We start from the raw sequence: 13,986 nt of genomic DNA on the forward strand, positions 1-13,986 counted from the left end.
AGAGGCAAAACGCATTGCATGCCTTTAGACTAGCCGACCATTTCACTGAGGAAGGTTTTAGTAGGCTCACTGAAGTAGCCACAGAGCTAGCCAGAAGTTCCCTGCAATTTCCTCTTGATTGTATTTTCACTAACTTAACACACAACACACCATAAACTTTATTTCGTATACTGTTTTGTCAGCAACATCACCATTCTGTGAGATTCCTGAGAGTTTTTTTAAAATGTTCTTTTCTAGTCTGTATTCTCATATACTCTGATTTTGAAACTGGGCTAAAGCCCAGAAATCTGAATTTTTAACAACCATGCCTGGAATTTCTGATGCTGGGGATCCACAGATCACACTTGAAGAAACAGAGTATATGTGGATGAAAACAGTCAAAGAGACATAATCCCTTTTCTCTTGGGTTATAATTATCCCATTTTGCAAAGTGCTTAGATTTAAAACTGAAATGTTCTGGCCACATGTGCTACAAAGTCTGCCAGAAAGATGTTTCTGTAAAAATCTCCCCATCCAGTAGATACTACTAATGAAAATTCCATGAGTAGAAATTGCCTATTCCTTGGGAAACATATGAGGTGGCATCATCATTCCCTTTATGTGGCTAACGTTAGAGTCAAGAGAAGGTGAAGTGAAAAATGTACATCATTTGCCTGACTAATGCTGTAATTTAAAACTACCAATTCCTGTAGAGTGGTTTGTACCTACATAGAGCTGGCCACATGGATGATAAATTAATACGCTATAAAGCAACAAGGTTTCTGGATGAATTACTGCCTGTGTTGCTTAAGGAAAAAGTCTCAAACGTTGATCATAAATATTTGTTTTATCCTCCATATATTTAGCAAACGGTACTTCTTCATCAAATTTCTAAGGAACAAAGCAACTTTTTAACCTATAGGTTAAATGAAACTATTGTTGTGCTTATGCAGGATTGATGGGGACCTCCATCAAAATGTTCTAACAGGATTCCCTGATATTTTATTCAAATATTGTTGGAAGACTGGAGTGATAAGATGAGTGGGATGCTTGGTGTTGCTCTGCAAGTTTTTCACCTGAAAGCCTTGTGGTTTAAATCTCATCTGTGATACAGAAAGGAGCCAGGGAGGTTAACTACCCTGAAATCTTGCCTTTATGTTTAAAGGCTCAGAGGATTCTGTAAAATCAGAGATGGACACATAGACACCAAATAAATTACAGGCAGAGTTAGATTAAGTCCAGAACCTCTTCCTCCTCAGCCATTTTTCTGACTATATGAACTTTACTTTTTAAAGGGGAGATAAAAGAAAGGTGACACCCAGTTTTTAGACGTCAAGAACTTGCATTTACTATATGGTGTTTTGTATACATAGACGGCTTTCTTGGATGACCTAACTAGTTTAACATCACTCTAGCTTATTTTTCATGGGCAAATGATTACCTTGTGAGTTTCATTGATTATCAGTGGAAATAAAACACTGCTTCACATTTGTATAAGGTTGAAATTAATGTATTTCTCTCTTTTGGTCCTTTGAAAAATAATCTACTGTAAGTAGATTGTGAGGAGTTCCCTCAACTCAGATGACTATAGAGCTCAGAAGCCCTCAGCTAGTGACACCTATAAACATATGATCCCTGAAATGGTGTCTTTATATTCTCACCCAACTGCTTCTGAAAACATCAGAACTTGCATTTAGCAGCCTGTTTCACAAGCCTAACTACCATCTAGGACATAAATCCTTTCGATGAAGGCATCTTGAATCAGTTTTTCTTTTCTCTATATTATTCAAGGATTTTGCAAAGTCACAAATGTGCAGATATGACCGAAATACCCTGTAATCTGTAAACTAAGACAATGTTTGCTTTTCTGGCAGAGTTTGACAGCTGATCAGGAATAAGAGCACCCATTTGGGTTCCTCCATTCTCATCTGTCAGTAAGCACCAAGCCGACCAGATTACAGTCATATAAATCAGGGACCCTTCTCTGACTCCTCATCCCTGGCCTGTTTGACCTACAATTGAACAGTCATAACCTGTATCTTACTCAACCACAAGACTCTCATCCAGGGCTTTAGCCTCATAACAAGGGATATTCTTTGAAAGATTTACCCACTTACTCTTTAGGCCTCTTCTAGAATAAGTGACCCTGCTGTTTTGATATTACACAAAAAACACAGATAGAAAGGAAGATATCCCCTTATTTTCTTTTCTCCAGAATCACTGGCCACTAAAAGGATAAACTCAGTTTTGTCCCAAGTTCTTAATAGTGGTCAAAAGTCTAGAGAATGAAGAATAAGCTTGAGTCCAGGCTTATACACACTCTTGGCTAATAAGGAGGAAAACACCTCCCACACATTTACCATTCTCCTTTGGATTAACCCCCAGATAGAGAGGTAAGAGTTTAAGATGCAACTGAAGTAAAAGTAGAACTTTCAAGGAAAATCAATAGGAGTAGGGGAAGGGTAGAGAATAGACAGCCGAAGAATAGGGCAGTAAAAATGGACACTGATATGGACAAAACAGAATCTGTTCTCAATTCCCTGGAACCTGCCCTGTTTAATGGGAATGACATTATTTTCCAGATCATCAGGTAAGATTTAATGCATATCTGCTTAGCTGTTACATTAAGACAAAGACATACTGGTTTCATTGCCTTTTTGTAATATTGATTAGCCCTCCCTTCCTGAAATCTAAGTACTTAGAAAACTGGTAAAAAAGTCTCTTAGGAGGCATTATGGAAGGCATTGATTAATATTTGCTGCCATGTAGTCACTGCTTATTATTTATCATGTTCACCTTCTAAATCAGCATTCAAGTAGACAGACATGCCACAGTGAGCCTTCTGGGTATTAGCTGATGGGTAATAGGACTTGTTCAAGCACAGGGGTTCTCATAAGAATCTAGTTTCCTTTTAGAAAGATGAGGGTTCTGTTTTGCCTGCCAGCAACTCCTACTATTGTTATTATTGTTAAATGCTGCCTAATAATGTTTTATCTTGCACACGATTGCAGACCAGATAGTATTTTCTGACCTGAATTTAAGGTAGAATAAATATACCTAGGTTCAAAGCCAAGTACCACCAGTTCCTATCTGGATGACCTTGTGTAAGTCATGTTATCTCAGAGCCTAACCCTTTTTTTTTAAAATCAGTAACATAGATAGGTGCTACTTCATGGGGTTCCAGAGAGGATGAATTGACATAGAAGAACTAAAGCCCACCGCACTGTGTCTGATGCATCGGTGTCAATAAATTTTAACAATTACATTGTGCCTTTTGATCATTGTTATAAGGTCAACATTCTGTTTCAATGAAGGTTTTAATACAAATAGAAACTATAGCATGTGGGGCAGTCTTACCAGAACTGATTATTATGAACCCATTCAATAGTGCTTATTGGCTTTGTCTGCATATTGGAACCAATTAAGCTTAAAAAAAAGCCCCAGTCTGTCCATCAAGCCAAAAAAATGATATTGTCTGGGGTTGAGACCTAGATTTCAATATTTTTTAAAAGCTATTTATTCCCAGAGAATAATTCTAATTGGCAGTTGAGGTTGAGAATGACTTAAAAATATCATAGATCATGTCGTGCAGGCTAGAAGTATATATTTGTGTAAGAAATTCATTGCAGCTCTATGAGTGAGGGATGTAAGGAGAATATATTCCTTAACAAATGAACAATTATGATTAAAAAAAGAAGAGGAAAAATATTACTGACCACTGACTGGCAAGGCATCAGTATGTTTGTATATGCACAGACTCCTATGTGTACCTCCATATATACATATACTGTATATTTATGCACACATATACATGCTTTTCTTTATATGCTCACAAGAAGTAAGCAAGTACTATTATTATCTTTTCAAAAATAAAGAACGTGACTCTGGTTGGATGTCTTCCCAACATCAGTTGGTGGAGTTGGCCTTGAACTCAACTTGCTTGACTCCTAGTCCAGTATTCACTTCATTATACTATATTCCTTCCCAAAAGTTGCCATTTCTCACAGCTTTTTTTTGAGACTGCCTTCCCCACCCTTCTTAGAAAGCAGAGACAACCTAACTGTTCAGCTGATCTCTTTCCTTTACATACCCTGGAAGACACTGCCAATTTTGTGCCTTATGTATGGCTTCAAACAGAAGAGCCTTTATTGAGTTACGACCCACAAATAGTTGGGTCCACAAAGACAGATTGTATAACCTTCAGCTCACACAACTTAAACTCGGGATGAGTCTGTGCTTTTCCTAGTGAATTTAGATAAGACTGCATTCAAGCCTTCTGCCAACAGCTTCTTACAAAACTGATATTGTTCCTTGATAAGACAACAGTTAAATATATTCCATGTCTCATAAAGTTGGAAATAATTTACCTTCAGTTGCACTGCAAAATTTATGAAAATCAGATATCTTTCAGAAGGCACACAGGGGCCATTCTTATAAGAATGTCTAACCACAGCAACATCAAATGTCCCACTTATAAAAAATGTTGTAGAGCTTAATCATTGAATCCCAAGGATTTTACCATCTCCTGCTGTCTCACTCTCAACTATCTGTTATCTGCATCTTAAAATGTCCTCATAAATGCACAGTGCTTGGCGTATAGTAGGTGCTGACCTATTTTTAGGTAAATGAGTGCTTAAGATCCTGGCATTTCTCTATTTTAGTGACCTCAGGACCTTAACAGGCAAATATGTCCACTAATTAATTTTAAAAGACTGCATTTAGAAATGCTATTTTGAACAGGATTTTAAAAAGCAATTCTAAAAGCAATAAGCCAAGTCAAGGTCAAGAATTATTTTGAGATGCCAACTAAATACAGTCATAAGTAAAACTTCAGTGCAATTTTATGTAAAAGCGATAAATTGGAATGTAAAGGAAAAATAGAAAATCTGATTTTCAACTAATTTTAAAACCACTGTAAGCTCTAGATCCACACAATAGCAAAATATTTTCTATATTCAAGGGCATATCTATTCATCATTCAAAGAAAATTAGAAAACAGTGGAAAGTGGCTGTATATCTGGTAATTCCTAACAGTCAAACCTAAGACATATAAATACAGTTGACTTTTGAACAACAGAGGGGTTAGGGGTGCCAATCCCCTGTATAATTCTGACTCCCTAAAAACTTAACTACTTTTTAGCCTACTGCTGATGGGAAGCCTTACCAATAACATTAACAGTTGATTAGCACATATTGTATATGTTATATGTATTATGTACTATAGAGAAAGTAAGTTAGAGAAAAGAAAATGTTTTTTCAAATTGTAGCAAATCCAAAATATCTTTTGAAAAAAAATCCACATATATGTGGAACCATGAAGATCAAACCCATATTGTCCAAGGGTCAACTGTAACTGAGATAAAAGAGACAGGATTGGAAGGTGCTAGAAAATCAGTTTCCTTATGTAGTTCACTGGGAAGGTGTAATCTTTGACCCTGTCTCCACTGAACAATCGTTGATTAGGGGAAGGATTTCTTTTACTCTAACATTCCTACTGGGAACTAAGACCCACAAATACTTCGGCCCTGCAGCTGTGCCCACATTCTGATAGGCAAAGAGAAATAAAGAGGTAAAACTATTTGTCTTAGTTCTAGCTGCTCTAACAAAATGTCGTAGACTGGGTGTACTTTTTATTCATTCATTCATTTGTTTGTTTGTTTGTTATTTCTCATAATTTTGGAGGAAAGAAGTCCAAGATCAGGGTGCCAACATGGCTGGGTTCTGATGAAAACCTGCCCTCTTCAGGTTGCAGCCTTCTGATTTGCTATGGCCTGACACAGCAGAAGGAGACCTAGCTAGTTTTTTGCCTCTTCTTCAAAGGGCACTAGTCCCATTCATGAAGACTCCACCCACATGACCCAATCACCTCCCAAAGACTCCCACCTACAAATTCCATCACATTGAGATTAGGGTTTCAACACAGAAATTTGGGGGGACAAAAATATTTGGTCCATAGCAACTACCCCAGCCAATCTTTGCTTGCAGGCTATCTCAGCATTCCCTTTTATTTTCTGTGAAGTTATTAGAAGAGCAACTCTACTTCTGAGACTACTTGTTTGGCTCAATATTCATGTCAGAGACACACTGTATGTATATTTATGTACAGTCACAGCTTTAGGCACTACTGCCATGGTGACAACCAAGACAGATTTGATTTTTGTGTTCACAGAGGCAGACAAGTGTCTCATCATATCTAGTACTGCAGTAGGGTTAAAAAGAACTAAAGGACAAGGAATTATTTCCAGGTTACATTTTTATGCTTTGCCTTATTTTAGAAACGTTAAAATTTGTCCTAATAGATTCTACTGGCTACCTTTAAAAGGAGGTCTTAGGTTGATAATCAAGGCTAGTGGCTTTTATTTATAGAAGACATGCCAGTCCAAGAGCATTCGGAACCAGAGAAAGAAGAAAAAGACAAGCTATCCATCAGGCTTTCTTAACTGGTTGAATTAAAAAGAGTAGAATAGCAACAACTTACTAATTTGTTTATCTGGTGCCATTTCAAGCAAATGGCACACATACATACATGTATATATCAAGGACACATTGAATTGCAGGGCAATTCACTGCTGCAATGTGAAGATGCTCCCTGGTAGCTATATATGGACACAAGTTAACAAATAAACCATGACATTTTATATCCTCACTATGGCATTTTAGAAGGTATATGTATTTCATACAACCATTCATGATCACACCTATATTATAGTTTATACAGGAAAATAGGTGATTATACACCACCTAAAGTTACACAGCAGAGGTGTGAGACATATATATAGGGTGTGTGTGTGTGTGTGTGTGTGCATGTGTGCTTGTATATGTAAAAGGAAAATTGAACAGATGTATGAGAGGAGGGGCAGGATCTGTTTTGTCTAAGCCTGCCATCTTCATGCCAATTACACTGAAATGAAAAAGTTCAATAATGATATGAGTTCAGAAATACCAAGTCTGTAATTTTTCATTTAAAAGGGACACCATGGTAAGCTTCCTGTGGATTTCTTCTATGGAACACAACAAGCTGAAATCTGAAGACAGGTTATTCATGGCCCTGTTCAGCTTCAGGATTTATCTCCGTTTCCATGGCAATTCTGCCACATAAAACTGCATTACTCCTCCTGGTAAGCGGCCTTTCATTTGTCATGTAAACCTGTAACCCAAACGGGTGCCTTCAACGGCTGAGTCCTGTCCTAAATGCACAGCAGACTGGCTAATATATTTATTTTAAATCAATAGTGTCACTACATTTTAATAACAATGGCATTCTTATTCGGCATTTTATTTGCTACATCAATTCTAAAGTCCTATTTTATTAGCTAATACGGGCCTTCTGAGTACAACTGCACTGGAGCTGTAGGAGTCAATAAAAGTAATAAATTAAATGCACCAGTCAGTCATTTTTCTCTTGGCTCAGCTCAACAAATCTCTCTGCAACCCTGACAGCACTGAAATGCTAATGTCCTCCACTTATGTCACTGTTGAAGATAAGAATAGATCAAGACTCTATTAGACTATAGAGTATGACTTCAAGAGACATTTGAACCTCCACTGCCAAAGGAATATTACCATCAGGCTACTAATGTTCTCCTGGGCATTTCTACCAGCTCCTGCTGACACTTGCCCATTTCATTGTGAATGCTCATTGGAGTACCATTTGATAACCATTTTGAGGGATTTCAGAGCTAAAGGGGTGTAGGGGGCTATACATTCCAATCTTTTCCTTTTAAAAATGAGGGGGAAACCCCTGTGAGGTTAAATGATTTGCGTAGGGTCACACAGAGGGAGGCAGAGCTGGGAGAAGAAGACAGGATTTTGCTCATACGAGGGCAATTCTAGACAATGCACAGATGCACCGTTTTATTCTAGAAAAGAAAAAATTCCAGCATTCCCCCAGAGATATTTTCCATGGGTCATCTGTAAGCTTTGAAGTTGCAAACATAATATTTCAATTAGTGGGATTGAACTGTGTATTAGCAAGAGCTGTCTGAATGTAACTCAAATGTGAGTTTAATTCCACATATTAAATCCTAAAAGACGCTGAGTATCCTATATAAAAACTGACACTTCTAATAATGATTTATATATCCAAATCCTTGAATTATATTGGTGTATATTACACATAAATTTATTGGGTTACCCCTAGGTAAACCTGGCATTGGAAGCAAGACCATCTGCCCAATCGGCTAACCTAGACTTACCCAATCAAAAGGAGATCCAGCCCCAATCAAAGCGTAAAGACTATAAATCTTGTTCAAGTATGACCTCATCTGATGAGTATTCTTTCCTCTGTCCCTTCCTAAATCAAATGGTGGTCAACTCAGTGTCCTCTGAAAGCCAGCAGGGACCTGCTCAAGAGACATCCTATCTGAAAAGTTGTCATGTTACCCTGTCTTCCTGGTCTGCCTTTCCACTCACTTGGAACTAATTTAGTACCCAGGATGGTGGGTGCCCCCCATGTATCTGTCTGCTGCAATCAGTACTATTGTTTAAATAGTTGCGGGTGGGAGGACTAAAGCAGAAGCCTATAGAATCTTCTGGTAGTTTTGAAAAGCCTACTTAATATATGAGTATTCATAGCCTCAATCAACCAGTATGTACTGGGTGTTTACTGTGTTCCAGACCTGCTTTAGCTGCCATATACAATACTGATGGAGAGAGAGAGGGAGAGAGAAGGAATGAGAAAGAAAATCTATCCTTTATGAAGCCCTCTTTGCAGTAGATCTAGAGAGCTTACTTTACACCACATTGTCAGAATCATCTGAGAAACAGATAATTACTTCTCTTAACTGAGAGTTTATACAGCAGAGCTACAAAGTTTCCACATTGTGAGAGGAGAAAAAGGCAAGATTGAAAGTATTCTCACCTGAATCTAATTAAGAAATGATATTTAGAAGGCAGGTCTTCAGACATGTCAGCTCTTCAGTTGTTTATATAATGAATAATTACCAGTGGCTGTGTCTCTGGAACTGCCAAATTTGAAGATCAACCTAATGGCATATGTATAGGTGGACTAGGATTTGGGGAATGCCAGTGAAAGTTTCAAAGCAACTGAAGTTATGAAAACAAAGTTTTTCCAATACTACTAGATTTGCCTGGACATATATATGCAAAATGTAGTTTTTCAGTTTATAAGTCTTTCTCCTGATGTTTTAACTATGTTGAGTACATTTGGAGAACCAACTGGTCTCATCATCTGCCAACACCCCATCCCCACAATATACCACTAAAGACCACCAGATGGTCATGCAGTTTCCACATGAGAAACTTGAGTAATGGTTAACTCACTAACTTCAGGATATTGCCTGACAACCATTACAAGGTTTATGTCCATATTAAACAAATTTTCATGCTATAGTTTCTGCAGAAAGGCTATAGTGAAGAAATCTGACCTTTTCCTTGTGCTATCTTGTTGCATCTTTAAAGATACCTCTAGTTACTGTGACTGCTCTGAGTATTCTGTTCTCCAGGCTAAAAATTCTGAGTAGACTTGTTCCTATATGGAAAAGCAAAATATTTATATGACAAAATCTAGCAGGTGCCACAAGATCTGCTTTCAGTTTTCTTCCTCTCAAATCATACTTCTGGGTTAAGGTAATAAATTGCCTAATTAGAAATGAACTTACATCCCCAGGGAGGATTTCTATCCTACCATTTGCTTTCATCAACAAACATTACTCATTACTGGGTGACACAGATATAGACATTAATAAAGGCCAGATTTTCCCTCAATGAGTTCACAGGCTTCGTGGGAAATTCTTCTACCCATGCATCCATTATCCATTACTTCATTCAGTATTTATTGAATGCTGATTATAGTGACCAGCACTGAGAAAGCACTAAGGATTTAGTAGCAAATAAAACAGACAAGCTCTCTCCCTAGTAAAACTTATACTGTTGTAATATAAAATGATTAAATGACTAGAGAGTCCTAGAAAATGATCCGCTCATCATTATTACAAAGCAAGAGGAACAAGAAATGGAAGGCTCTCAAATGCAAGTTGTAGACGTTTGGGAGATCCTCAGTATAGATGGACAGCCTACTATACAACTTAGCCTGATTGCATTTATTGAGTATCTACTGGATGCAGAATGCCTGGTCAGGGAATATGGTGGAATAGACCACAGTATTGGAGTAATTTCCTGAAAAGACTAAGAGAATATTGCCATCTAAATTTTTATATACAATTTTGGAATTTGTAAAAAATCTCCACAAAACAATAATCATACAACAGGCCCTATTTAATGAGGAGGAAATATTTCTGCATATCTCATTAAATAAGTCATTAAAAGCATCATCTCATTTGACTCTTTATAGCAATTGGGTGACGTAACAAGTATTATTAGCACCATTCTGTGGACTAGAAATAGAATCTCAAAGCAACATTGTCCAAACTCAGCAAGAGTTGGAGCCTAGGAATTAAGTCAGGCCTTCTAACTCATGTCATGTAAATATTTGCTTTTAAAAATATTTGTGAGCATATATTTATGGCAAATGAGGCTAACTTATCTCAGGAACCTGTGTCACCAATTCACTAAAAATAGACTGCTCTACTGAGGATAAATAGGAAATATAAAAAAATTAAGTTTGTTGAGTGCTGTCTGAATTTTCATTGAAATTTTCCTTTGGAACGGCATGCTCTTGCTCAAGAAGACAACACTGAAAGGTATCCATACTGTATTAAGACCTGAGATTTTAAAAAAAACAAATGTTTCTCTGCAGGTAAGCATGTCTGATAATAATTAGGACATGCATTTGGATGCCATTATGTAATCTGAGATGTTTACAACTTCAGTCTTCCTAGTAGTACACCAATGCTTTTTAATGACATTTATCTTGGGCAATTACAAGTCTCAAATGCCAGGGGTTTTTTCTCAGAAAATCAAAATATGCAAATAAATGTGATGCATAAAGCACTTCTTCCTTGGGCTTAATTCCACAAAAATATTCAGCATCTGCTCAAGATACTAGCTCAACAGGTGCTGAAAAATCTCTGAATTTGCAGTTACAACCATATAAAAAAATATATTTTTCAATTTAGAGGGCTTAAGTACAACTTGAATATTATAAAAGCATTTAATACTTGGTGAATTTACAACTTAATAGCTTCATTTTTCTCATTCTTCCAGATGTTAATTTAGTAAAAGATGCATATATCACAAGAAATATCCTAGGATAAGTTAAGGTCAATAAATAAATTTTTGTTTATTAGTCTTATATTTTAGTTTTTGCTGAAAAAAAGACTGAACATGTTATTTAAAGTTAAAGGTCACCTCTAGATTCTACTCAATGATTGATGTATACAGGCCTGAATTAAAGAGAACACCTCTCCAATGATGAGATGATAAGGAGTAATAAGAATGCATCTGGGGAAGACATCCAAGCTGCCATTGAAAAAAATTCTTCAACTCAATTCCATAAGCATTTGGCTACTAGGTGCCAAAACTGTGCTTGAAGTTGGGAATACAAGGTCCCTGGCCTGAAGTTATTTCCCAAGTATGTAAATGAAACCTAATATGATAATGGAACAAACTATTATCATTACCCAGAAGAGAGTCAATGTGACTAGTTTGAAACTTGATAAAAGCAGTGCCATTTGAACCAGAATGTGAAAGACAAAATTCAAAACAAATTTTAGATGAATAAATGATGGAAATAAAGGATTAGACACAAGGGAACACATGGTGTACCTACAGACTAGTGTGTGATGTGATGAAATTGGAAATAGGGGAAGATGGCGACTGAGCTGGCAGAAAGGGGGTCTGAAGATGCAGGTCAGGGCAAAGCTGCATGGGACCTTAAATTTCAGACTTAGGATATATGTTGTGCCTTCAGAATATTTCAGTTATTTCACAAGTGGAATAAAAAGCATTCTTCCCATAAACAAAAGCAAGGTTTACAAATCATAACCCTTTTAGAGAGGCAACATATTTAGCTAAAGAAGCATTCATATTTCTTGGAAGATTCAGAGGTGGAAGAGAAATGCAAAGTCTTAAGACCAGTTCATGGGATAGTGATGGGCATGTAAGGTTGGGAGCTGTATAGATAGATGCAAGCTAGGCCAGCTGCACCTATATATTACAAAGTTACACACATAAGCATAAGTATTTACAAAAAATCCTAACTTCATATTAACTCACCAAAAACCAGAAACAAAATCTTGCTGACTTTTCTCCAAACCCCAGAAATCACACAGAGGAACACCTATGGTGCAAGATGCTCCACATTTCTGGAAGGTGATATATCTTCCAAATACAAGTATATCCTCATCTCTCAAAGAGTTAATAATGACACCTGCCTCATAGGCACTTAGGAAGACTGCAGAAGATAATTTGTGTAGGCAATGTGGTAGTACCCAATCAATGTCATGTCATTAATATTGTTATTATTATGAATTTATTTCCTTTGGCCTCTTTTGTACTTTAATGTGTTTCTGAAGCTGTCCTCAATTAATTTGCATCATGTTTTTGCTTTATTGCTACATAAGCCCTACACTATTTGCAATTTGTATCATGTTTTATGTTTGTATATATTTAAGTAATAGTGGAGAAGAATTAATTAACCCTATACCTTCAATTTTTTTCAACTAAAAAGGGTCTACACCTACCACTTGACCATAAGCCCTAGGAAGGTAAAGATACATTTTAATCCTTTCTTATCCTCAGTGCAGTGCATAGTTCCTCGTATATATGTTTGTGGAAAGGGGGAAGATGGTAAGGAAGAATGAAACTCAAAATATACCTCAAAGTATTAAAATCCACACTATCTTCATTTTGCATTATAATACAGAAACAAAAGACTGTAAGCTAAGACAGTGCCAAGTAACCTAAATAAATAAAGGGGGAAAATTATCATTGTTCTGTAACCTGTAAACATTTTTGTCAAAGCAATAAAAACCCTCTTAATAACATTTATAAATGTATAGGGAAAAGTAAACAAAAGAGAAAACCTAGTTATTTATTTGGCACACTATAATTCAAAACATTTGAAAAAATAATAATTAAATTATTCTATTTCCCTGTAAAAAAAAATTCTTTATTAAGAAAGGATTTCCCCTTCTAGGAAGAAGGAATAGCTGTAATTTTTCCTATTTTCCCACTGAGTTCAACTAAAAGCCCTGGACTTTGTGGACATTGCATATACAATAAACATAAAGAGCCTCTCAAAGGTGAAGAGAAGAAAGCAAACCAGGTAGAGTCATTGCCACTCAAAGAACAACAGGATAGTGAGTTTCCTGGGCTGTCATTTTGCCTCATATATCCCAGACTGTGTGACACAGAGAGAAACCTGGAAATACCAAGGGGCACAGATAAAAATATCTGCAAGAAAAGCCCGCTTTGCAAGAAAAGGCCCAAGAAAGGGACAACCTAGCAAGAAAGAAAGACAGACACACCAAAAGGTTTAAAAACCAGAGTCTCATAATAAAATATCCCAAGTGTCCAAGTTTCGATCAAAATTTACACATTATACCAAGAACCAGGAAGATCTCACATTGAATGAAGAAGGGCAATCTACAGATGCTAACCCCAAGATAAAAAGATGTTAGAACTATTTGATAAGACTTTTAAAGTGGCCATGATGAAAATGATTTCCTGAATAAAAACATGTTTGAAACAATTTTTTAAAAAGTCTCAACAAAGAAGTAAGAAGTTCCAATGAATCAAAAGAAGACATAAAGAAGAATAAAGGAAAATTTTAGAACTGAAGAACACAATAGCCAAAGTGAGAAAAGTGATGGATAACAGACAACAGTAAAATGAAGAGAACAAAGCAAAGAGTTAGTGAACTTTAAGAACAATAAAAGTTACCCGGTCTGACCAACAGAGAAGAAATAAAGTAAAATAAAAAATGAATAGTTTTCAGTAACCTGTGGAGGTATAACAAAAGATATAACATTTGTGTCATTGGATACTGAAAAGAAATGAAGAAAGAGCACAAAGCTAAAAAGTACTCAAATAATTGCTATAAACTTTCAAAATCTGGCAGAACACACAAACCAGATTCAAGACTTT

Source organism: Manis pentadactyla, chromosome 1 (genome assembly GCF_030020395.1).
Source record: "Manis pentadactyla isolate mManPen7 chromosome 1, mManPen7.hap1, whole genome shotgun sequence".
In the NCBI taxonomy this organism is placed as follows: Eukaryota; Metazoa; Chordata; class Mammalia; order Pholidota; family Manidae; genus Manis; species Manis pentadactyla.